Source organism: Arachis hypogaea, chromosome 14 (genome assembly GCF_003086295.3).
Source record: "Arachis hypogaea cultivar Tifrunner chromosome 14, arahy.Tifrunner.gnm2.J5K5, whole genome shotgun sequence".
NCBI lineage: Eukaryota > Viridiplantae > Streptophyta > Magnoliopsida > Fabales > Fabaceae > Arachis > Arachis hypogaea.
In genome coordinates, this window is record NC_092049.1 from 36,832,236 (window position 1) to 36,858,966 (window position 26,731).

At 38.1% G+C, this 26,731-nt stretch overlaps 3 non-coding genes across 3 annotated transcripts; all 3 read left to right on the top strand.

Annotated features, from left to right (window-relative positions):
- Window positions 1-2,311: 2,311 nt before the first annotated feature.
- LOC112745299 (small nucleolar RNA R71) lies at window positions 2,312-2,419 on the top strand. Its single transcript, XR_003173236.1, has one exon. It is a non-coding gene; the product is annotated as a small nucleolar RNA R71 (small nucleolar RNA).
- A 10,850-nt stretch (window positions 2,420-13,269) lies between these two features.
- LOC112746550 (small nucleolar RNA R71) lies at window positions 13,270-13,377 on the top strand. The gene has a single exon (XR_003174429.1). It is a non-coding gene; the product is annotated as a small nucleolar RNA R71 (small nucleolar RNA).
- Window positions 13,378-25,223: 11,846 nt separating this feature from the next.
- LOC112745409 (small nucleolar RNA R71) lies at window positions 25,224-25,331 on the top strand. The gene has a single exon (XR_003173340.1). It is a non-coding gene; the product is annotated as a small nucleolar RNA R71 (small nucleolar RNA).
- The last annotated feature ends 1,400 nt before the right edge of the window (window positions 25,332-26,731 follow it).

Below are 26,731 nucleotides of genomic sequence, written 5' to 3' on the forward strand. Positions count from 1 at the left end.
AGGATGGATGTGAGTGGTGAAGAGGTAATGGGGAAGTGTGATTGAGTTGATTTGTGAAGGATATTTGGGGAAGAGAGTCATGAAAAGGTGTGAAGAGGAGAGAAGAAGGGTAGGTGGGGGTCCTGTGAGGTCCACAGATCCTGTGGTGATCATGTGGGGTCCACAGATCCTAAGGTGTCAAGGGTTTTTCATCCCTGCACCTTTTAGACGTGTAAAACGCCCTATACATGCAATCCTGGCGTTTAACGCCAGACTGCTGCTTATTTCTGGCGGTAAACGCCACTTCCATGCTCTGTTCTGGCGTTTAACGCCAGGTAGATGCTGGTTTCTGGCGTTAAACGCCAGCTTGGTGCCTGTTTCTGGCGTTAAACACCAGACAGATGCTTGTTTCTGGCGTTTAAATGCCAAACTGCTCTCCTCCAGGGTGTGCTATTTTTTTCTGCTGTTTTTCATTTTGTTTTTGATTTTTAAGTAGTTTTTGTGACTCCACATGATCATCAACCTAATAAAACACGAAATAACAATAGAAGATAAATAAATATAATTAGATAACATTGGGTTGCCTCCCAACAAGCGCTTCTTTAATGTCAATAGCTTGATAGTGAGCTCTCATGGAGCCTCACAGATGTTCAGAGCATTGTTGGAACCTCCCAACACCAAACTTAGAGTTTGAATGTGGGGGTTCAACACCAAATTTAGAGTTTGGTTGTGGCCTCCCAACACCAAACTTAGAGTTTGACTTTGGGGGATTTGGTTGATTCTGCAGTGAGAGAAGCTTTTCATGCTTCCTCTCTATGGTTACAGAAGGAGATTCTTGAGTTTTAAACACAAGGCTGTCCTCATTCAGTTGAATGATCAATTCTCCTCTGTCCACATCAATCACAGCTCTTGCTGTGACTAGGAAGGGTCTTCCAAGGATGATGGATTCATCCTCATCCTTCCCAGTGTCTAGGATTATGAAATCAGCAGGGATGTAAAGGCCTTTAACCTTTACTAGCACGTCCTCTACTTGTCCATAAGCCTGTTTTCTTGAGTTGTCTGCCATCTCTAATGAGATTCTGGCAGCTTACATCTCAAAGATTCCCAGTTTCTCCATTACAGAGAGTGGCATGAGGTTTATCCCTGACCCAAGGTCACATAGAGCCTTCTCAAAGGTCATGGTGCCTATGGTACAAGGTATTAAGAATTTTCCAGGATCCTGTTTCTTCTGAGGCAATGTCAGTTGATCCAGATCACTCAGTTCATTGATGAGCAAGGGAAGTTCATCTTCCCAAGTCTCATTACCAAATAATTTGGCATTCAGCTTCATGATTGCACCAAGGTACTTGGCAACTTACTCTTTAGTGACATCTTCATTCTCTTCAGAAGAAGAATACTCATCAGAGCTCATGAATGGCATAAGGAGGTTCAATGGAATCTCTATGGTCTCTAGATGAGCCTCAAATTCCTTTGGTTCCTCAGAGAGAAACTCCTTGTTGATCACTGGACGTCCCAGGAGGTCTTCCTCACTGGGATTCACATCCTCTCCCTCCCTTGTAGGTTCGGCCATGATGGTTAAATCAATGGCCTTGCACTCTCTTTTTGGATTCTCTTCTGTATTGCTTGGGAGAGTACTAAGAGGAGTTTCAGTGACTCTTTTACTCAGCTGGCCCACTTGTGCCTCCAAATTTCTAATGGAGGACCTTATTTCATTCATGAAACTTAAAGTGGCCTTAGATAGATCAGAGACTATATTTGCTAAGCTAGATGGATTATGCTCAGAATTCTCTGTCTGTTGCTGAGTGGATGATGGAAAAGGCTTGATATTGCTGAACCTGTTTCTTCCACCATTATTAAAGCCTTGTTGAGGCTTTTGTTGATCATTCCATGAGAAATTTGGATGATTCCTCCATGAGAGATTATAGGTGTTTCCATAGGGTTCACCCATGTAATTCACCTCTACTATAGCAGGGTTCTCAGGATCATAAGCTTCTTCTTCAGAAGATGCCTTTTTAGTACTGTTGGATGATTCCTTCAATCCATTCAGACTCTGAGAGATCATATTGACTTGCTGAGTCAATATTTTATTCTGAGCCAATATGGCATTCAGAGTATCAATTTCAAGAACTCCCTTCCTCATAGGCGTCCTATTATTCATCGAATTCCTTTCAGAAGTGTACATGAACTGGTTATTTGCAACCATGTTAATGAGTTCTTGAGCTTCTGCAGGCGTTTTCTTTAGGTGAATGGATCCACCTGCAGAATGGTCCAGTAACATCTTTGATAGCTCAGACAGACCATCATAGAATATATCCAGGATGGTCCATTCTGAAAGCATGTCAGAAGGACACTTTTTGGTCAGTTCCTTGTATCTCTCCCAAGCTTCATAGAGGGATTCACCTTCTTTCTGTTTGAAGGTTTGAACATCCACTCTAAGCTTACTAAGCTTTTGAGGAGGAAAGAACTTGGCTAAGAAAGCCGTGACCAGCTTATCCCAAGAGTTCAGGCTATCCTTAGGTTGAGAGTCCAACCATATTCTAGCTCTATCTCTTACAGCAAATGGGAAAAGCATAAGCCTGTAGACCTCGGGATCAACCCCATTGGTCTTAACAGTATCACAGATCTGCAAGAATTCAGTTAAGAACTGAAAAGGATCTTCAGATGGAAGTTCATGAAACTTGCAGTTCTGTTGCATCAGAGAAACTAATTGAGGTTTAAGCTCAAAGTTGTTTGCTCCAATGGCAGGAATTGAGATGCTTCTTCCATATAAATTGGAATTTGGTGCAGTAAAGTCACCAAGCATCTTCCTTGCATTGTTATTATTTTCGGCCATGTCTCCCTCTTTTTCGAAAATTTCTGTCAGATTTTCTCCAGAGAGTTGTGCTTTAGCTTCCCTTAGCTTCTTCTTCAGAGTCCTTTCAGGTTCAGGATCAGCCTCAACAAGAATGTTCTTATCCTTGTTCCTGCTCATATGAAAAAGAAGAAAACAGAAAAGAAAATATGGAATCCTCTATGTCACAGTATAGAGATTCCTTATGCAAGTATAAGAAGAGAAGAATGTAAGGAGAAGAGGTAAAATTCGAACATGGAGAGGAAGATGGGGTTCGAATTTTGGGTGGAAGAGAAGTGTTAGTAGATGAATAAATAAATAGAAGGAGATGAGAGAGAGGGAATTTCAAAAATTAATTAAATTAAAAAATAAAATTTAAAGTTAAATTTCGAAGATTAAAATTGAAATCAAATTAAATTAAAAATTAAAACAATTAGTTAAAAAAAAGGGAATTTTGAAAAAGAGGGAAGGGATTTTAGAAAATTAGAGAGAGGGAATTAGTTAGGTAGTTTTGAAAAAGATAAGAATCAATCAAAAAGTTAAGTGGTTAATTGAAAAAGATTTGAAAATCAAATTTGAAAAGATAAGAAGTTAGAAAAGATTTTGAAATTGATTTTGAAAAAGATGTGATTGAAATTTATTTTGAAAAAGATTTGAAGAAGAAATTTAGAAAGAATTGATTTTGAAAATTAAAGTTGATTACTTGACTAACAAGAAACTAAAAGATATGATTTTAAAATTTAAAGATTGAACCTTTCTTAATAGGCAAGTAACAACTTAATATTTTTGAATCAATCACATTAATTGTTAGTATTAAATTCGAAAATATGAAATAGAAATAAAAAAAGATTTTTGAAAATCAATTTGAAATTTTCGAAAATTATGAAAGAAAAATAAAAAAGATTTGATTTTTTTGAAAAATATTTGAAAAAGATAGAGTTTTTAAAATGAAAATTTGATTTGACTCATAAGAAACAACTAATTTTGAAAAATTTTTGAAAAAGTCAACCCAAATTTTTGAAATTTTATGTAGAATAAGGGAAAGATATTTTTTTATTTTTTGAATTTTTAATGATGAAAGAGAAAAACATCAAAAAGACTCAATGCATGAAAATTTTGGATCAAAACATGTGATGCATGCAAGAACACTATGAATGTCAAGATGAACACCAAGAACACTTTGAATGTCAAAATGAACACCAAGAACTTATTTTTGAAAAGTTTTCAAGAAAAGAAAACATGCAAGACACCAAACTTAAAAATTTTTATTCTTTAGGCATTAATGTTTCAAGAATGCATATGAAAAACAAGAAAAGACACAAAACAAGAAAATATGAAGATCAAACAAGAAGACTGGCCAAGAACAACTTGAAGATCATGAAGAATGCAATGCATGAAATTTTCGAAAATAATTTTTTTTAGAAAATTAAAAAGATGAAATTGACACCAAACTTAAAACTTGACTCTAGACTCAAACAAGAAACATCAAATTATTTTTGGTTTTATGATTTTGTTAATTTTTTTGGTTTTTTCGAAAATGATTTTGGGAAAAACGAAAAAGAAGAAATATTTTTTTTGAAAATTTTTCGAAAATAAAAAGAATAAAAACAAAGACTTAAATTTAAAATAAAATTACCTAATCTGAGCAACAAGATGAACCGTCAGTTGTCCAAACTCGAACAATCCCTGGCAACGGCGCCAAAAACTTGGTGCACGAAATCGTGATTGTTCATTCCTTGGTAACGGCGCTAAAAACTTAATACGCACGTTCATAATTTTAGTTCTCTTCACAATTTCGATACAACTAACCAGCAAGTGCACTGGGTCGTCCAAGTAATAAACCTTACGTGAGTAAGGGTCGATCCCACGGAGATTGTCGGCTTGAAGCAAGCTATGGTCACCTTGTAAATCTCAGTCAGGCGGATTCAAAAGGTTATAGAGTTTTAATAATTAAAAGATAAATAAAACATAAACTAGGATAGAGATACTTATGTAATTCATTGGTGAGAATTTCAGATAAGCATATAGAGATGCTTCCGTTCCTCTGAACCTCTGCTTTCCTGCTGTCTTCATCCAATCATTCCTACTCCCTTCCACGGCAAGCTTTATGTAGGGCATCACCATTGTCAATGGCTACATCCCATCCTCTCTATGAAAATGGTCCAATGCGCTGTCACTGCATGGCTAATCATCTGTCGGTTCTCAATCATACTGGAATAGGATTTACTATCCTTTTGCGTCTGTCACTACGCCCAGCACTCGTGAGTTTGAAGCTCGTCACAGCCATCCCTTCCCAGATCCTACTCGGAATATACAGACAAGGTTTAGACTTTCCGGATCTTAAGAATGGCCATCCATGGGTTCTAACTTATACCACGAAGACTCTAATATCTCGGGCTCGGTCCCCTGTATTAGATATTTAAGAGATACTCATTCTAGCTTGTTTGCATGTAGAACGGAAGTGTTTGTCAGGCACGCGTTCATAGGTGAGAATGATGATGAGCGTCACATAATCATTACATTCATCATGTTCTTGGGTGCGAATGGATATCTTAGAATAGGAATAAGCTTGAATTGAATAGAAAAATAATAGTACTTTGCATTAATTCATGAGGAACAGCAGAGCTCCACACCTTAATCTATGGTGTGTAGAAACTCTACCGTTGAAAATACATAAGTGATAAGGTCCAGGCATGGCCGAATGGCCAGCCCCCTAAATATGATCAAAGGATCAAAAGATAATCCAAAGATGTAAATACAATAGTAAAAAGTTCGATTTATACTAAACTAGTTACTAGGGTTTACAGAAATGAGTAAATGATGCAGAAATCCACTTCTGAGGCCCACTTGGTGTGTGCTTGGGCTGAGAATTGAGCTTTACACGTGTAGAGGCTTCTCTTGGAGTTGAACGCCAGTTTGTAACCTGTTTCTGGCATTTAACTCCACTTTGTAACCTGTTTCTGGCGTTTAACTCTAGAATGCAGCATGGAACTGGCGTTCAACGCCAATTTGCGTCGTCTAAACTCGGGCAAAGTATGAAATATTATATATTGCTGGAAAGCCCTGGATGTCTACTTTCCAACGCAATTGAGAGCGCCTCATTTGGAGTTCTGTAGCTCCAGAAAATCCACTTTGAGTGCAGGGAGGTCAGAATCCAACAGCATGTGCAGTCCTTCTTCAACCTCTGAATCTGATTTTTGCTCAAGTCCCTAAATTTCAGCCAGAAAATACCTGAAATCACAGAAAAATACACAAACTCATAGTAAATTCCAGAAATGTGAATTTTAATTAAAAACTAATAAAAATATACTAAAAACTAACTAAATCATACTAAAAACTATGTAAAAACAATGCCAAAAAGCGTATAAATTATCCGCACATCACAACACCAAACTTAAATTGTTGCTTGTCCCTAAGCAACTAAAAATCAAATAGGATAAAAAGAAGAGAATATACTATAAATTCTAAAATATCAATGAAACTAAGCTCCAATCAGATGAGCGGGACTTGTAGCTTTTTGCCTCTTGAATAGTTTTGCCATCTCACTTTATCCATTGAGGTTCAAAATGATTGGCATCTATAGGAACTTAGAATTCAGATAGTGTTATTGATTCTCCTAGTTCAGTATGTTGATTCTTGAACACAGCTACTTTATGAGTCTTGGCCGTGGCCCTAAGCACTTTGTTTTCTAGTATTACCACCGGATACATAAATGCCACAGACACATAACTGGGTGAACCTTTTCAGATTGTGACTCAGCTTTGCTAAAGTCCCCAATTAGAGGTGTCCAGGGTTCTTAAGCACACTCTGTTTTTGCTTTGGACCTTGACTTTAACCGCTCAGTCTCAAGTTTTCACTTGACACCTTCACGCCACAAGCACATGGTTAGGGACAGCTTGGTTTAGCCGCTTAGGCCAGGATTTTATTCCTTTAGGCCCTCCTATCCACTGAAGCTCAAAGCTTTGGATCCTTTTTATTACCTTTGCCTTTTGGTTTTAAGGGCTATTGGCTTTTTGCTCTTGCCTTTTGGTTTAAAGAGCTTTTGGCTTTTTCTGCTTGGTTTTTCTTTTTCTTTTTTTTTCGCCATTTTTCTTTTCTCTTTTTTTTCTGCAAGCTTTTGTATTCACTGCTTTTTCTTGCTTTAAGAATCATTTTTATGATTTTTCAGATTATCAAATAACATTTCTCTTTTTTTCATCATTATTTCAAGAGCCAATATATTTAACATTCATAAACAACAACTTCAAAAGACATATGCACTGTTCAAGCATTCATTCAGAAAATAAAATGTGTTGCCACCACATTAAAATAATTAAACTAGTTTCAAGGATGAATTCGAAACCATGTACTTCTTGTTCTTTTGTAATTAAAACATTTTTCATTCAGAGAGGTGATGGATTCATATTCATAACTTTAAGGCATAGACACTTAGACACTAATGATCATGTAATAAGACACAAATATAAATAAACATAAAGCTCAAAAATCGAAAACAGGAAAATAAATAAACAAGAAGATTAAGGAATGAGTCCACCTTAGTGGGGGTGGCGTCTTCCTCTTCTTGAAGAACCAATGGTGCTCTTGAGCTCCTCTATATCTCTTCCTTGTCTTTCTTGCTCCTCCCTCATAGCTCTTTGATCTTCTCTAATTTCATGGAGGATGATGGAGTGCTCTTGGTGCTCCACCCTTAGTTGTCCCATGTTGGAACTTAATTCTCCTAGGGAGGTGTTGATTCGCTCCCAATAATTCTGTGGAGGAAAGTGCATCCCTTGAGGCATCTCAGGGATTTCATGGTGAGGAATCTCCTCATGCTCATGTTGAGGTCCATGATCTCTTGTTTGCTCCATCCTTTTCTTAGTGGTGGGCTTATCCTCTTCGATGAAGATGTCTCCCTCTATGTCAATTCCAGCCGAATTGCAGAGGTGGCATATGAGGTGAGGAAAGGCTAACCTTGCCCAAGTGGAGGACTTGTTAGCCACCTTGTAGAGTTCTTGAGGTATAATCTCATGAACTTCCACCTCCTCTCCAATCATGATACTATGGATCATGATGGCCCGGTCTATAGTAACTTCAGACCGGTTGCTAGTAGGAATGATTGAGCGTTGAATGAACTCTAACCATCCCCTAGCCACTGGTTTGAGGTCATGCCTTCTTAGTTGAACCGGCTTGCCTCTTGAGTCAATTTTCCATTGAGCTCCTTCCTCACATATGTCGATGAGGACTTGGTCCAACCTTTGAATAAAGTTGACCCTTCTTGTGTAGGGGCGTGCGTTCTCTTCCATCATTGGCAAGTTGAACGCCAGCCTTACATTTTCCGGACTGAAATCTAAGTATTTCCCCCGAACCATAGTAAGCCAATGCTTTGGATTCGGGTTCACACTTTGATCATGGTTCCTAGTGATCCATGCATTTGCATAGAACTCTTGAACCATTAGGATCCCGACTTGTTGAATGGGGTTGGTGAGAACTGATGACAAGTCATCTTAGCCTAGTTTCACTTGTCTTTTTCTTTGATTTTATTAGGTTTTATGCACTTTCTTGCATTCTAAGAAAGTAATTTGGATTAAAAATGCATAACTTTTTTGAATCAGACAACCACCGTATAATTGATACTAAATCATGAGGTTTAAGCTAAATTTAATTGATTTTTAATGATTTATAAACCTTGTGAATTTGGTAATACTTTGATTGGTTGTCTTGATTACTTGTAGGTGAGGAAAGAAGAAAAGAAGAAAAGCGTGGCCTAAGGAATGTGTCCAAAGGAAGCAGCAAGCGTGTCCAAGAGAGGAAAAGCGTGGAAAAATCAAAGAAGAATGAAAGTCAAGTTGAGAAAGCAAACTGAGCTTCACAAGAAAAAATGGGAGAAAGTAAGGCACCAAGCTAAGTTCAAATAGTTAACTGAGCACTAAAGAAAGCAAGGAAATGGCATGAAGCTTAGTTCACTAATTGAGCTTTATCGGGGGATCTCAAGAATTAATTCAAAGCAAAATTCCAAGGAATGAAGCCACCAAGTTTCGAACTCATGACCCAAGGGAAGCAAGGAACGCTCCTTGCAAGGAAAACAAGAAAAATTGGCCAAAAAGCATTCACCAAGGCTTGAAACTTGCACCTGAGGGATGAGAGGAAGGCGCTACTCCAAGGAAGCAAGGGCACTCAGTTAGTTAATTTACTTAACTGAGCGCTACATTATATTGCTATGCATAAGGAAAATTTGTTCCAAAATGCTTCCTCTAGGATTCGAACTTGGGAATTCTTTGAAACACAAGGGAGGAACGCCATTCAGCTTGCAAGGAAATGAACTAAAATGCTTGAGCCAAGTTTCGAACTTGAGAATTCTTTAAAACATAAGGAGGAGCGCCCACTCATCCAAGGAAATTAGCTTCAAGATTCCCTCCACTTGCTCCCACCAGGATTTGAACCTGGGACCTTGAGGCTAAAAGCAAGGCACCACCAAGGAAAGCTCAGTTGGTTTTTCCAACTGAGCATTACTCTCCCCAAGCCTTCCACTCTTTGGCACAACAAATGCTCACAAGAGAGCTTGTCATGCGCACCATGACACGGCCAAGGCTGGGACGCGCGCACCAAATGACACGGGCAGCACACTTGAGTGCTCAGTTGGTTTTTCCAACTGAGCTTACCCTTGGGAGGTGAAAACTTGGGCTGAAAATTGAATTAAAAATCCAACTTAATTCATTTCTTCACTAAATCAAAAGCCCATCCAAATTCCAAAATCCAAGAATAGAAAGTATATAAATAGGAGTTAGTTTGATGTAATTAGGACCTTTTTTTACCTTTTGACACCTCTAGATTTTACTTTGAATTTTTCTTTTAACTTTCATTTTCATTTTAAGCTATTATTTTTGAATTTAGATCTTAGAGAATTGGGAAGGAGAATTGATCTCTTTTCTTCCTTGTTCTTGCTTGAGCACTCTTTACTTTTCTTGCTTTGGATCTTGGGTGGAGAATTGAAGAACTTCTGTTTCAATCTCACCTTGAGATCTTGTTTAATTTTTCTGCATAATTGAATTCCAATTTCCATTTACTGCTTCATTTTCTACTCTTTCTACAATTTACTTTTCAGTTTCTTTTGCAATTGTTCTTGTTGGATCAAGGAAGGATTTGAGATCTAGACTTGTTATCTAGTCTCTTCCACTCCTGAGATCTTCAACCTCTTTTACTTTGCTACAAATTAAGCATTGCTTTCTCTGTTTTTAAATTCTCAAAGCATTTTACTCTTCTGTTTAAGATCTACTTCACTGCAATTCAATTTTCTCTTTTCTGTTTATTGCAATTTACCTTTGCTTGTTTAAATTCTACAATCTCAATTCCCAATTCCTTTTACAATTCAAGCAATTTACATTTCTTGCACTTTAAGATTCAGCCATTTACCTTTCTTGCAATCTAAGTTTCTACAATTTACATTACTTGTTCTTTAAGATTCAGCATATTTACTTTCCTGCTCTTTAATTTCCTGCAATTTCCCCTTCTCCCTTTACAATTCATGCAATTTAATTTCTGCAAATTACAAACCACTCAACCAATACTTGATTCGCTTGACTAAATCAACCACTAGACTAAAATTGCTCAATCCTTCAATCCCTGTGGGATCGACCTCACTCATGTGAGTTATTATTACTTGATGCGACCCGGTACACTTGCCGGTGAGTTTTGTGTTGGATCGTTTTCCACACATCAAGAACTTCCCAACCTCTTCTCTGGATCTCAAGTCGGATCTCCGGATACTCATTCTTTTTGAGCTTGAAAGGAACCTCAGGGATCACTTTCTTCTTGGCCACAACTTCATAGAAGTGGTCTTGATGGACCTTTGAGATGAATCTTTCCATCTCCCATGACTCAGAGGTAGAAGCAATTGCCTTCCCTTTCCTCTTTCTAGAGGTTTCTCTAGCCTTAGGTGCCATTAATGGTTATGAAAAAATAAAAAGCTATGCTTTTTACCACACCAAACTTAAAATATTTGCTCGTCCCCGAGCAAAAGAAGAAAGAAAAATAGTAGAAAAAGAAGAAAATGGAGGAGATGGAGGGTGAGGTGTGTTCGGCCAAGGGTGAATTTAGGGTTGTGTTGCGTGAAAATGAAGAAGGAATAAAAGGTTTATATAGGAATAGGGGGAGGGTGAAGTTTCGGCCATTAGGGTTGGGTTTGGGAGGGAAATTAGTTTGAATTTGAAGGTAGGTGGGGTTTTTGGGGAAGAGAGGATGGATGTGAGTGGTGAAGAGGTGATGGGGAAGAGTGATTGAGTTGATTGGTGAAGGGTATTTGGGGAAGAGAGTCATGAAAAGGTGTGAAGAGGAGAGAAGAAGGGTAGGTGGGGGTCCTGTGGGGTCCACAGATCCTGAGGTGTCAAGGGTTTTTCATCCCTGCACCTTTTAGACGTGTAAAACGCCCTATACATGCAATCCTGGCGTTTAACGCCAGACTGCTGCTTGTTTTTGGCGTTAAACGCCACTTCCATGCTCTGTTATGGCGTTTAACACCAGGTAGATGCTGGTTTCTAGCGTTAAATGCCAGCTTGGTGCCTGTTTCTGGCGTTAAACGCCAGACAGATGCTTGTTTCTGGCGTTTAAATGCCAGACTGCTCTCCTCCAGGGTGTGCTATTTTTTTCTGCTATTTTTCATTTTGTTTTTGATTTTTCAGTAGTTTTTGTGACTCCACATGATCATCAACCTAATAAAACACGAAATAACAATAGAAGATAAATAAATATAATTAGATAACATTGGGTTGCCTCCCAACAAGCGCTTCTTTAATGTCAATAGCTTGACAGTGAGCTCTCATGGAGTCTCACAGATGTTCAGAGCATTGTTGGAACCTCCCAACACCAAACTTAGAGTTTGAATATGGGGGTTCAACACCAAACTTAGAGTTTGACTTTGGGGAATTTGGTTGACTCTGCAGTAAGAGAAGCTTTTCATGCTTCCTTTCCATGGTTACAGAAGGAGATTCTTGAGTTTTAAACACAAGGCTGTCCTCATTCAGTTGAAGGATCAATTCTCCTCTGTCCACATCAATCACAGCTCTTGCTGTGGCTAGGAAGGGTCTTCCAAGGATGATGGATTCATCCTCATCCTTTCCAGTGTCTAGGATTATGAAATCAGTAGGGATGTAAAGGCCTTTAACCTTTACTAGCACGTCCTCTACTTGTCCATAAGCCTGTTTTCTTGAGTTGTCTACCATCTCTAATGAGATTCTGGCAGCTTACATCTTAAAGATTCCCAGTTTCTCCATTACAGAGAATGGCATGAGGTTTATCCCTGACCCAAGGTCACATAGAGCCTTCTCAAAGGTCATGGTGCCTATGGTACAAGGTATTAAGAACTTTCCAGGATCCTGTTTCTTCTGAGGCAATGTCAGTTGATCCAGATCACTTAGTTCATTGATGAGCAAGGGAGGTTCATCTTCCCAAGGCTCATTACCAAATAATTTGGCATTCAGCTTCATGATTGCACCAAGGTACTTGGAAACTTGCTCTTCAGTGACATCTTCATTCTCTTCAGAAGAAGAATACTCATCAGAGCTCATAAATGGCATAAGGAGGTTCAATGGAATCTCTATAGTCTCTAGATGAGCCTCAGATTCCTTTGGTTCCTCAGAGAGAAATTCCTTGTTGATCACTGGACGTCCCAGGAGGTCTTCCTCACTGGGATTCACGTCCTCTCCCTCCCTTGTAGGTTCGGCCATGATGGTTAAATCAATGGCCTTGCACTCTCTTTTTGGATTCTCTTCTGTATTGCTTGGGAGAGTACTAAGAGGAGTTTTAGTGACTCTTTTACTCAGCTGGCCCACTTGTGCCTCCAAATTTCTAATGGAGGACCTTGTTTCATTCATGAAACTTAAAGTGGCCTTAGATAGATCAGAGACTATATTTTCTAAGCTAGATGGATTCTGCTCAGAATTCTCTGTCTGTTACTGAGTGGATGATGGAAAAGGCTTGCTATTGCTGAACCTGTTTCTTCCACCATTATTAAAGCCTTGTTGAGGCTTTTGTTGATCCTTCCATGAGAAATTTGGATGATTCCTCCATGAGGGATTATAGGTGTTTCCATAGGGTTCACCCATGTAATTCACCTCTGCTATTGCAGGGTTCTCAGGATCATAAACTTCTTCTTCAGAAGATGCCTCTTTAGTACTGTTGGATGATTCCTTCAATCCATTCAGACTCTGAGAGATCATATTGACTTACTGAGTCAATATTTTATTCTGAGCCAATATGGCATTCAGAGTATCAATTTCAAGAACTCCCTTCCTTATAGGCATCCTATTATTCACAGGATTCCTTTCAGAAGTATACATGAACTGGTTATTTGCAACCATGTCAATGAGTTCTTGAGCTTCTGCAGGCGTTTTCTTTAGGTGAATGGATCCACCTGCAGAATGGTCCAGTGACATCTTTGATAGCTCAGACAGACCATCATAGAATATATCCAGGATGGTCCATTCTGAAAGCATGTCAGAAGGACACTTTTTGGTCAGTTCCTTGTATCTCTCCCAAGCTTCATAGAGGGATTCACCTTCTTTTTATTTAAAGGTTTGAACATCCACTCTAAGCTTACTAAGCTTTTGAGGAGGAAAGAACTTGGCTAAGAAAGCCGTGACCAGCTTATCCCAAGAGTTCAGGCTATCCTTAGGTTGAGAGTCCAACCATATTCTAGCTCTGTCTCTTACAGCAAATGGGAAAAGCATAAGCCTGTAGACCTCGGGATCAACCCCATTGGTCTTAATAGTATCACAGATCTGCAAGAATTCAGTTAAGAACTGAAAAGGATCTTCAGATGGAAGTCCATGAAACTTGCAGTTCTGTTGCATCAGAGAAACTAATTGAGGTTTAAGCTCAAAGTTGTTTGCTTCAATGGCAGGAATTGAGATGCTTCTTCCATGTAAATTGGAATTTGGTGCAGTAAAGTCACCAAGTATCTTCCTTGCATTGTTATTATTTTCGGCCATGTCTCCTTCTTTTTCGAAAATTTCTGTCAGATTTTCTCCAGAGAGTTGTGCTTTAGCTTCCCTTAGCTTTTTCTTTAAAGTCCTTTCAGGTTCAGGATCAGCTTCAACAAGAATGTTCTTATCCTTGTTCCTGCTCATATGAAAAAGAAGAAAACAAAAAAGAAAATATGGAATCCTCTATGTCACAGTATAGAGATTCCTTATGCAAGTATAAGAAGAGAAGAATGTAAGAAGGAGAAGAGGTAAAATTCGAACACGGAGAGGAAGATGGGGTTCGAATTTTGGGTGGAAGAGAAGTGTTAGTAGATGAATAAATAAATAGACGGAGATGAGAGAAAGGGAATTTCAAAAATTAATTAAATTAAGAAAAATAAAATTTAAAGTTAAATTTCGAAGATTAAAATTGAAATCAAATTAAATTAAAAATTAAAACAATTAGTTAAAAAAAGGGAATTTTGAAAAAGAGGGAAGGGATTTTCGAAAATTAGAGAGAAGGAATTAGTTAGGTAGTTTTGAAAAAGATAAGAATCAATCAAAAAGTTAATTGGTTAATTGAAAAAGATTTGAAAATCAAATTTGAAAAGATAAGAAGTTAGAAAAGATATTGAAATTGATTTTGAAAAAGATGTGATTGAAATTTATTTTGAAAAAGATTTGAAGAAGAAATTTAAAAAGAATTGATTTTGAAAATTAAAGTTGATTACTTGACTAACAAGAAACTAAAAGATATGATTTTAAAATTTAAATATTGAACCTTTCTTAATAGGCAAGTAACAACTTAATATTTTTGAATCAATCACATTAATTGTTAGTATTAAATTCGAAAATATGAAATAGAAATAAAAAAAGATTTTTGAAAATCAATTTGAAATTTTCGAAAATTATGAAAGAAAAATAAAAAAGATTTGATTTTTTTGAAAAAGATTTGAAAAAGATAGAGTTTTTAAAATGAAAATTTGATTTGACTCATAAGAAACAACTAATTTTGAAAAATTTTTGAAAAAGTCAACCCAAATTTTCGAAATTTTATAATAGAATAAGGGAAAGATATTTTTTTATTTTTTGAATTTTTAATGATGAAAGAGAAAAACATTAAAAAGACTCAATGCATGAAAATTTTGGATCAAAATATGTGATGCATGCATGAACACTCTGAATGTCAAGATGAACACCAAGAACACTTTGAATGTCAAGATGAACACCAAGAACTTATTTTTGAAAAGTTTTCAAGAAAAGAAAACATGCAAGACACTAAACCTAAAAAATTTTATTCTTTAGGCATTAATGTTTCAAGAATGCATATGAAAAACAAGAAAAGATACAAAACAAGAAAATATGAAGATCAAACAAGAAGACTGGCCAAGAACAACTTGAAGATCATGAAGAATGCAATGCATGAAATTTTCGAAAATAATTTTTTTTAGAAAATTAAAAAGATGCAATTGACACCAAACTTAAAACTTGACTCTAGACTCAAACAAGAAATATCAAATTATTTTTGATTTTATGATTTTGTTAATTTTTTTGGTTTTTTCGAAAATTATTTTGGGAAAAACGAAAAAGAAGAAATATTTTTTTTTTGAAAAGTTTTCGAAAATAAAAAGAATAAAAACAAAGACTTAAATTTAAAATAAAATTACCTAATCTGAGCAACAAGATGAACCGTCAGTTGTCCAAACTCGAACAATCCCTGGCAACGGCGCCAAAAACTTGGTGCACGAAATCGTGATTGTTCATTCCTTGGTAACGGCGCTAAAAACTTAATACGCACGTTCATAATTTTAGTTCTCTTCACAATTTCAATACAACTAACCAGCAAGTGCACTGGGTCGTCCAAGTAATAAACCTTATGTGAGTAAGGGTCGATCTCACGGAGATTGTTGGCTTGAAGCAAGCTATGGTCACCTTATAAATCTCAGTCAGGCGGATTCAAAAGGTTATAGAGTTTTAATAATTAAAAGATAAATAAAACATAAACTAGGATAGAGATACTTATGTAATTCATTGGTGAGAATTTTAGATAAGCATATAGAGATGCTTTCGTTCCTCTGAACCTCTACTTTCCTGCTGTCTTCATCCAATCATTCCTACTCCCTTCCATGGCAAGCTTTATGTAGGGCATCACCGTTGTCAATGGCTACATCCCATCCTCTCTGTGAAAATGGTCCAATGCGCTGTCACTGCATGGCTAATCATTTGTCGGTTCTCGATCATACTGGAATAGGATTTACTATCCTTTTGCGTCTGTCACTACGCCCAGCACTCGCGAGTTTGAAGCTCGTCACAGCCATCCCTTCCCAGATCCTACTCGGAATACCACATACAAGGTTTAGACTTTTCAGATCTCAAGAATGGCCATCCATGGGTTCTAACTTATACCACGAAGACTCTAATATCTCGGACTCGGTCCCCTGTATTAGATATCTAAGAGATACTCATTCTAGCTTGTTTGCATGTAGAACGGAAGTGTTTGTCAGGCACGCGTTCATAGGTGAGAATGATGATGAGCGTCACATAATCATCACCATTCATCATGTTCTTGGGTTCTCCAGAAAATCCACTTTGAGTGCAGGGAGGTCAGAATCCAACAGCATCTGCAGTCCTTCTTCAACCTCTAAATCTGATTTTTGCTCAGGTCCCTCAATTTCAGCCAGAAAATACCTAAAATCATAGAAAAACACACAAACTCATAGTAAAGTCCAGAAATATGAATTTTAATTAAAAACTAATAAAAATATACTAAAAACTAACTAAATCATACTAAAAACTATGTAAAAATAATGCCAAAAAACGTATAAATTATCCGCTCATCACTTCCCCGAAGATAGGTGACACGCACGCGTGGATTACTTCTTCTCAAGTTTCAGGTTCAATGTTCCTTTAATTTATGTTTCTCTTCTACTTTTATTTATTCTAATGATTTGGTTTCTCTATTTCACTTGGTAATTACTTAGCCAAATTGGCTTATGAACTCTTCATGTTAGATTTGAATATTCTATTTAATGCAATTTGAGGTATTTCAGATTTATGATTACTTTCCTCCATTTATGATATAAATAATTTAGATTTTTCTCCCTTTTGGCTTTGGTTGAGTAATTGGTGACACTTGAGTTGTCAAATTCAGCTGTTGATTGAAAATTGGAATTCTTGCTGGTTGATTTGAATCCCTCTAAAGCTAGTCTTTCCATAGGAGTTGACTAAGACTTGAGGAATCAAATTGATTAGTCCAATTGAATTTTCTTTTTTTAGTAAGGGTTAACTAAGTGGGAGCAATAACAATTCTCATCACACTTGATAAGGATAACTAGGATGGGATTTCCAGTTCTCATATCTTGCCAAGAGTTTTTATAATTATTAATTTATTTTTCTTGCCATTTAAATTACTTGTTTCTTATTTCAAAAACCCAAAAACATACCTTATTCCATAACCAATAATAAATCATACTTCCCTGCAATTCCTTGAGAAGACGACCCGATGTTTTAAATACTTCGGTTATAAATTTTATTGGGTTTTGTTACTTATGACAACCAAAACTTTTGTACGAAAGGATTCTTTGTTGGTTTAGAAACTATACTTACAACGGAAATTTATTTGTGAAAATTCTTTACTAGCAAGAGTCCTCTTGTCAAAATGGCATCGTTGTCGGGGAATTATAAACGTGTGCCTTATTATTGGTTATTGTAAATAATTTTGCTTTTTCGTTTCTTTGTTAGTGTTTCTAGTTTTAGGAGTTTATTTTCATTAATTTTTATTAATTTTTGTCTTTAATTGCTACTATGAGTTCTCACCCCTCTAGCTGTAAGTTTGGTTCCAATGTTGTTGTAAGGAATGGAAGCTATAACAGGAACATGCATCAAGGTCAAAACAATCAAAGATGGAAGGAGCCACGAGGATCTGATCAACCCTTTCGGCAACAACACCTTCCAAGGTACCATGGACAATGACCATCCTACAATGCATGCCAAGACAATAGTTATGGTGGACCTTTTCGTGACAACCAACCTCTACCAAATTACTATGGTCAAGAACCATTCCGAGGTACGTACCAAGATGATAGATATGGTGGACCCCCTTGTAGTTACCAACAAGCCCTATCATATGCCTATGAACCACCTCCTCAACATAGCTTCAAACCACCATACTCACAAGCCAATCACAACCATTCACCTCCATATGACCCTAACCCTTATCCACCCCAATTTCAATCCAATTACCCCCAAGAACCACCACTTCCATATGCACCATGTCCATATCCATCGACCCAAGAATCACAGGCTCGCCTCAAGGAAACAGTAGATCAATTTCATGCAACCCTTCATCAACTGGAGCAAGCGATAAATCAATCAGCTTCCCGACATTCGGACACTCAAGGAACCCCCATGGCTTCATGTGGAGAATCTAATGAAGAACGTAGCATGAAGGAGACACTAGAAACTCCGGTGGACAGTAAAGAGCATGACTTTGTATTGGAACAAGTGGAGGAAGCCGGAATTATCGAAGAAGAAGAAGTGGTCGAAGACTTAGGAGATGCGGAACGTCCATGGGAAAGCCCAGTCATAGAGCCCCCTTCTAAGGAGTTTGAATTTGATGTTGAGGAGGGTGTACAACCTCCAAGGCATATCATGGTTAAAGACTTTGAAGGGGATGATCAAGAGATGGATTCAATCATTGATGAATTCTTATCTACATTTGAATCCTCTCCCATTGGACTTGACATGGAGATTAAAGAAGAAGAAGCACAACCTCCCATGCCCTTGGTAAACAATGAAGAAGAGATCAAATTGGAAGAAGGCTACCAAGAGGAAGAGGTTAAAATTGAAGAATCTTGCAAGGAGGTGGAAGTTGTCAAGGAAGAGCTGGTGCACGAAATTGTGATGTCCAGGCTCAAACAATCCCTGGCAACGTGAGCAACTTGGTACGCGCAATCGTGATTACGCTTTGGTTATGTAGAATTCATGGCTCTTTCTTTCCCTGGCAATGGCACCAAGAACATGGTGCCAATACCATGGTTCACAACTTCGATACAACTAACCAGCAAGTGCACCGGGTCGTCCAAGTAATACCTTACGTGAGTAAGGGTCGAATCCCACGGAGATTGTCGGTATGAAGCAAGCTATGGTCACCTTGCAAATCTCAGTCAGGCGGATATAAAGTGATAATGGTGTTTTCGAATATTATATAATAGAATAGGGATAGAGATAGTTATGTAATTCATTGGTAGGAATTTCAGATAAGCGAATGGAGATGCTTTCGTTCCTCTGAACCTCTGTTTTCCTGCTATCTTCATCCAATCAGTCTTACTCCTTTCCATGGCTGGCTTTATGTGATACATCACCACTGTCAATGGCTACTTTCGGTCATCTCTCGGGAAAATGATCCAATGTCCTGTCACGGCACGGCTAATCGTCTGGAGGCATCACCCTTATCAATGGCTTCATCTTATCCTCTCAGTGAATAATATGCTCACGCACCCTGTCACGGCACGGCTATTCATCTGTCGGTTCTCGATCATGCTGGAATAGGATTTACTATCCTTTTGCGTTTGTCACTAACGCCCTGCAATCGCGAGTTAGGAGCTCGTCACAGTCATTCAATCATTGAATCCTACTCGGAATACCACAGACAAGGTTTAGACCTTTCGGATTCTCTTGAATGCCGCCATCATTCTAGCTTACGCCACGAAGATTCTGGTTGGGAGATCTAAGAGATATTCATTCTAGCTTATTTCATGTAGAACGGAAGTGTTTGTCAGGCACGCGTTCATAAGGGAGAAGGATGATGAGCGTCACACATAATCATCACCTTCATCACGTTCTTGGGTGCGAATGGATATCTTAGAAGCGAAATAAGAAGAATTGAATAGAAAACAGTAGTACTTTGCATTAATCTTTGAGGAACAGCAGAGCTCCACACCTTAATCTATGGAGTGTAGAAACTCTACCGTTAAAAATACATAAGTGAAGGTCCAGGCATGGCCGAGATGGCCAGCCCCCTAAAACGTGATCAAAGGATCATAAGGTAATCCAAAGATGCCAAATACAATAGTAAAAGGTCCTATTTATAATAAACTAGCTACTAGGGTTTACATGAGTAAGTAATTGATGCATAAACCCACTTCCTGGGCCCACTTGGTGTGTGTTTGGGCTGAGCCTGAGTTTTGCACGTGTAGAGGTCCTTCTTGGAGTTGAACGCCAGCTTTTGTGCCAGTTTGGGCGTTCAACTCTGGTTTTGGCTCCTTTTCTGGCGCTGGACGCCAGATTTGGGTAGAAAGCTGGCGTTGAACGCCAGTTTACGTCGTCTATTCTTGGCCAAAGTATAGACTATTATATATTGCGGGAAAGCCCTGGATGTCTACTTTCCAACGCAATTGGAAGCGCGCCATTTGGAGTTCTGTAGCTCCAGAAAATCTACTTTGAGTGCAGGGAGGTCAGAATCCAACAGCATCAGCAGTCCTTTTTCAACCTCTGAATCTGATTTTTGCTCAAGTCCCTCAATTTCAGCCAGAAAATACCTGAAATCACAGAAAAACACACAAACTCATAGTAAAGTCCAGAAATGTGAATTTAACATAAAAACTAATGAAAACATCCCTAAAAGTAACTAGATCCTACTAAAAATATACTAAAAATAATGTCAAAAAGCGTATAAATTATCCGCTCATCACAACACCAAACTTAAATTGTTGCTTGTCCCTAAGCAACTGAAAATCAAATAGGATAAAAAGAAGAGAATATACTATAAATTCCAAACTATCAATGAAACAGAGCTTTAATCATATGAGCGGGACTTATAGCTTTTTTGCCTCTTGAATAGTTTTGGCATCTCACTTTATCCATTGAGGTTCAGAATGATTGGCATCTATAGGAACTTCAGATTTCGAATAGTGTTATTGACTCTCCTAGTTCAGTATGATGATTCTTGAACACAGCTTCTTTATGAGTCTTGGCCGTGGCCCTAAGCACTTTGTTTTCCAGTATTACCACCGGATACATAAATGCCACAGACACATAATTGGGTGAACCTTTCCAGATTGTGACTCAGCTTTGCTAAAGTCCCCAATTAGAGGTGTCCAGGGTTCTTAAAGCACACTCTCTTTTTTTTTTTGCTTTGGACCTTGACTTTAACCGCTCAGTCTCAAGTTTTCACTTGACACCTACACGCCACAAGCACATGGATAGGGACAGCTTGGTTTAGCTGCTTAGACCAGGATTTTATTCCTTTAGGCCCTCCTATCCACTGATGCTCAAAGCCTTGGGATCCTTTTTATTTGCCCTTGCCTTTTGGTTTTAAGGGTTATTGGCTTTTTCTGCTTGCTTTTTCTTTTTCTTTCTATTTTTTTTTGCCTATTTTTTTTTCTGCAAGCTTTGTTCTTTGCTGCTTTTTCTTGCTTCAAGAATCATTTTTATGATTTTTCAGATTATCAAATAACATGTTTCCTAGTCATCATTCTTTCAAGAGCCAACATATTTAACATTCTTAAACAACAACTTCAAAAGACATATGCACTGTTCAAGCATACATTCAGAAAACAAGAAGCATTGTCACCACATCAATATAATTAAGCTAAGTTCAAGGATAAATTCGAAACTCATGTACTTCTTGTTCTTTTGAATTAAAACATTTTTTATTTAAGAGAGGTGATGGATTCATACGACATTTATAACTTTAAGACATAGTTACTACTACTAATGATCATGTAATGAAGACAAAAACATAGACAAGCACATAACATAGAAAACGAAAACAGAAGAAATAAGAACAAGGAATGAATCCACCTTAGTGATGGTGGCATTTCCTTATTGAGGAACCAATGATGTCCTTAAGCTCTTCTATGTCTCTTCCTTGTCTTTGTTGCTCCTCCCTCATTGCTTTTTGATCTTCTCTTATTTCATGAAGCATGATGGAGTGCTCTTGATGTTCCACCCTTAGTTGTCCCATATTGGAACTCAATTCTTCTAGGGAGGTGTTGATTTGCTCCCAATAGTTTTGTGGAGGAAAGTGCATTTGAGGCATCTCCGGGATCTCATGGTGATGAGCTTCCTGCGCCTCTTGAGCTCCATGAATGGGCTCTCTTGCTTGCTCCATCTTTTTCTTAGTGATGGGCTTCTCTTCCTTAATAGGAATGTCTCCTTCTATGAAAGCTCCAGCTGAGTAACATAGATGGCAAATGAGGTGAGGGAAGGCTAACCTTGCCATAGTGGAGGACTTGTCAGCCACCTTGTAGAGTTCTTGAGGTATAATTTCATGAACTTCCACCTCTTCTCCAATCATGATGCTATGGATCATGATGGCCCGGTCTATAGTGACTTCAAACCGGTTGCTAGTGGGAATGATTGAGCATTGAATAAACTCCAACCATCCTCTAGCTATAGGCTTGAGGTCCAATCTTCTTAGTTGAACCGGCTTGCCTTTGGAGTCAATCTTCCATTGAGCTCCTTCTACACATATGTCCATAAGGACTTGGTCCAACCTTTGATCAAAGTTGACTCTCCTTGTGTAGGGGCGTGCGTTCTCTTCCATGTATGGCAAGTTGAACGCCAACCTCACATTCTCCGGACTAAAATCTAAGTATTTCCCCCGAAACATTGTAACATAGTTCTTTGGATCCGGGTTCTTACTTTGATCATGGTTCTTGGTGATCCATGCATTGGCATAGAACTCTTGAACCATTAGGATGCCGACTTGTTGGATGGGATTTGTTAGAACTTCCCAACCTCTTCTTTGGATTTCATGTCGGATCTCCGGATACTCATTTCTTTTGAGTTTAAAAGGGACCTCAGGGATCACCTTCTTCTTGGCCACAACATCATAGAAGTGGTCTTGATGGGCTTTGGAGATGAACCTTTCCATCTCCCATGACTCGGATGTGGAAGCTTTTGTCTTCCCTTTCCCTCTTCTAGAGGATTCTCCGGTCTTAGATGCCATCAATGGTAATAGAAAAACAAAAAAGCTATGCTTTTACCACACCAAACTTAGAATATTGCTCGCCCTCGAGCAATAAACAAAAGAATAGAAGAAGAAGAAGAAGAAATATGGAGAGGGAGAGGGAGATGTGGTTTCGGCCAAGAGGAGTGTAGAGGGATGTGTTGTGTGAATTTGATGAAGAATGGAGGTCTTTATATAGGGAAGGAAGGGGGGGTTAAAGTTCGGCCATATGGGTGGGTTTGGGTGGGAAATTGGTTTTGAATTTTGAAGGTAGGTGGAGTTTATGAGGTAGGTTTATGGGGAAGAGTGGATGGATGTGAGTGGTGAAGAGGTGATGGGGAAGAGAGTTTGAGGTGATTGGTGAAGGGTTTTTGGGGAAGAGTGTTTATGGGGTTGTGTGAAAGAAAGTGGTGAGAAGAAGTGAGTGGAGGTAGGTGGGGATCCTGTGGGGTCCACAGATCCTGAGGTGCTCAAGGATTTACATCCCTGCACCCATTAGGCATGTAAAAATGCCTTTGTACCCAACTCTGGGCGTTCAGCGCCAGGTTGGTGGCCATTTTGGGCGTTCAACGCCCATTTGTGTGCCATTTCTGGCGTTGAACGCCAGAACCATGCTCTGTTCTGGCGCTGAACGCCAGACAGATGCTCCTCCAGGGTGTGATTTTTCTTCTGCTGTTTTTGATTCCGTTTTCAATTTTTATATTTATTTTGTGACTCCACATGATTATGAACCTAAGAAAACATGAAAAACAATAAAAATAAGAATTAGATAAACATTGGGTTGCCTCCCAACAAGCGCTTCTTTAATGTCAATACCTTGACAGTGGGCTCTCATGGAGTCTCACAGATGTGTAGAGCTTTGTTGAGACTCTCCAACACCAAACTTAGACTTTGGATATGGGAGTTCAACACCAAACTTAGAGTTTGGTTGTGGCCTCCCAACACCAAACTTAGAGTTTGACTGTGGGGGCTCTGGTTGACTCTGCTTTGAGAGAAGTTTTTTCTGCTTCCTCTCTATGGTTGCAGAGGGAGATCTTTGAGTTTTAAACACAAGGGAGTTCTCATTCCATTGAAGGACTATTTCACCTCTGTCAACATCAATCACAGCTCTTGCTGTGGCCAGGAAAGGTCTTCCTAGGATGATGGATTCATCCTCTTCCTTTCCAGTATCCAGGACTATGAAATCAGTAGGTATGTAAAGGCCCTCAACCTTTACTAATACATCTTCTACTTGTCCATAAGCTTGTTTTCTTGAGCTGTCTGCCATCTCTAGTGAGATTTTAGCAGCTTGCACCCCATAGATTTCCAGTTTCTCTATTACAGAGAGGGGCATGAGGTTTATTCCTGAACCAAGGTCACACAGAGCCTTAAAGATCATGGTGCCTATGGTACAGGGTATTATGAACTTTCCAGGATCCTGTCTCTTCTGAGGTAATATCAGTTGATCCAGATCACTTAGTTCATTGATGAACAACGGAGGTTCAACTTCCCAAGTATCAATGCCAAATAATTTGGCATTCAGCTTCATGATTGCACCAAGAAACTTGGCAGTTTGCTCTTCAGTGACATCCTCATTCTCTTCAGAAGAGGAATACTCATCAGAGCTCATGAAGGGCATAAGGAGGTTCAATGGAATCTCTATGGTCTCTAGATGAGCCTCAGAGTCCTTTTGTTCCTCAGAGGGAAGCTCCTTATTGATCACTGGACGTCCCAGGAGGTCTTCCTCCTTGGGATTCACGTCCTCCTCTCCCTCATTGGGTTCGGCCATTTTGCTTATGTCAATGGCCTTGCACTCTCCTTTTGGATTCTCTTCTGTATTGCTTGGGAGAGTACTGGGAGGGATTTCAGTGATCCTTTTACTCAGCTGGCCCACTTGTGCTTCTAAATTTCTAATGGAAGACCTTGTTTCATTCATGAAACTTACAGTGGCCTTGGATAGATCAGAGACTAAGTTTGCTAAATTAGAAGCATTTTGTTCAGAGTTCTCTGTCTGTTGCTGAGTTGATGATGGAAAAGGCTTGCTATTGCTAAACCTGTTTCTTCCACCATTATTAAAGCCTTGTTGAGGCTTTTGATCCTTCCATGAGAAATTTGGATGATTTCTCCATGATGAGTTATAGGTGTTTCCATAAGGTTCACCTAAGTAATTCACCTCTGCTATTGCAGGGTTCTCAGGATCATAAGCTTCTTCTTCATAAGAAGCCTCTTGAGTACTGTTGGATGTAGCTTGCATTCCATTCAGACTCTGAGAGATCATATTGACTTGCTGAGTCAATATTTTATTCTGAGCCAATATGGCATTCAGAGTATCAACTTCAAGAACTCCCTTCTTCATAGGCGTCCCATTACTCACAGGATTCCTTTCAGAAGTGTACATGAACTGGTTATTAGCAACCATGTCAATGAGTTCTTGAGCTTCTGCAGGCGTTTTCTTTAGGTGGATGGATCCACCTGCAGAAGTGTCCAGTGACATCTTTGATAGCTCAGATAAACCATCATAGAATATATCCAGGATGGTCCATTCTGAAAGCATGTCAGAAGGACACTTTTTGGTCAACTGTTTGTATCTTTCCCAAGCTTCATAGAGGGATTCACCTTCTTTCTGTCTGAAGGTTTGAACATCAGCTCTAAGCTTGCTCAGCTTTTGAGGAGGAAAGTACTTGGCTAAGAAAGCCGTGACCAGCTTATCCCAAGAGTTCAGGCTGTCTTTGGGTTGAGAATCCAACCATAATCTAGCTCTGTCTCTTACAGCAAAAGGGAAAAGGATGAGCCTGTAGACTTCAGGATCTACTCCATTAGTCTTAACAGTATCACATATCTGCAAGAATTCAGTTAAGAACTTAAAAGGATCTTCAGATGGAAGTCCATGAAACTTGCAGTTCTGCTGCATCAGAGAAACTAATTGAGGTTTCAGCTCAAAGTTGTTTGCTCCAATGGCAGGAATGGAGATGCTTCTTCCGTGTAAATTGGAATTTGGTGCAGTAAAGTCACCAAGCATTCTCCTTGCATTGTTGTTGGGTTCGGCTGCCATCTCCTTTACTTGTTCGAAATTTTCAATTAAGTTGTCTCTGGATTGTTGTAATTTAGCTTCTCTTAATTTTCTCTTCAGAGTCCTTTCAGGTTCTGGATCAGCTTCAACAAGAATGCCTTTTTCTCTGTCCCTGCTCATAAGAAAGAGGAGAGAAAAAGAAAAAAAGAGGAATCCTCTATGTCACAGTAAAGAGGATCCTTATTGTTAGTAGAAGAAAAGAAGAAGAAATTCGAACACAGATAGAGGAGGGGGTTCGAATTTGGTGATGATGTGAGGAAGAGATGTTAGTAGATGAATAAATAAATAAAATAAGATGAGAGAGAAGGAGGGAATTTTCAAAAATTAATTTTGAAAAGGAGTTAGTGATTTTTGAAAATAGTTTTTGAAAAATGTTAGTGATTTTCGAAAATTAAGATTTAAAAAATAAAATAATTAATAAATTAAAAAAGAAATTTTGAAAAAGGGGGAAAATATATTCGAAAATGAGAGAGAGAGAGTTAGTTAGGTAGTTTTGAAAAAGTTAAGAAACAAACAAAAAGTTAGTTAGTTAGTTGAAACAAATTTTGAAAAGATAGGAAGTTAGGAAGTTAGAGAAGATATTTTGAAATCAAATTTTTTGAAAAAGATAAGATAAGAAGATATTTTTAAAAAGATATGATAAAAATTAGTTTTTGAAAAAGATTTGAATTTTTAAAATCACAATTAATGACTTGATTCACAAGAAATCACAAGATATGATTCTAGAACTTAAAGTTTGAATCTTTCTTAACAAGTAAGTAACAAACTTGAAATTTTTGAATCAAAACATTAATTGTTTATGTTATTTTCGAAAATTTAATACAAAAATAAGAAAAAGATTTTTAAAAAATATTTTTGGAATTTTTGAAAATAACTAAGAATTTTGAAAAAGATTTGATTTTTGAAAAAGATTTTGAAAAAGATAAGATTTTCAAATTGAAAATTTGATTTGACTTCATGAGAAACAATTTGATTTTAAAATTTTT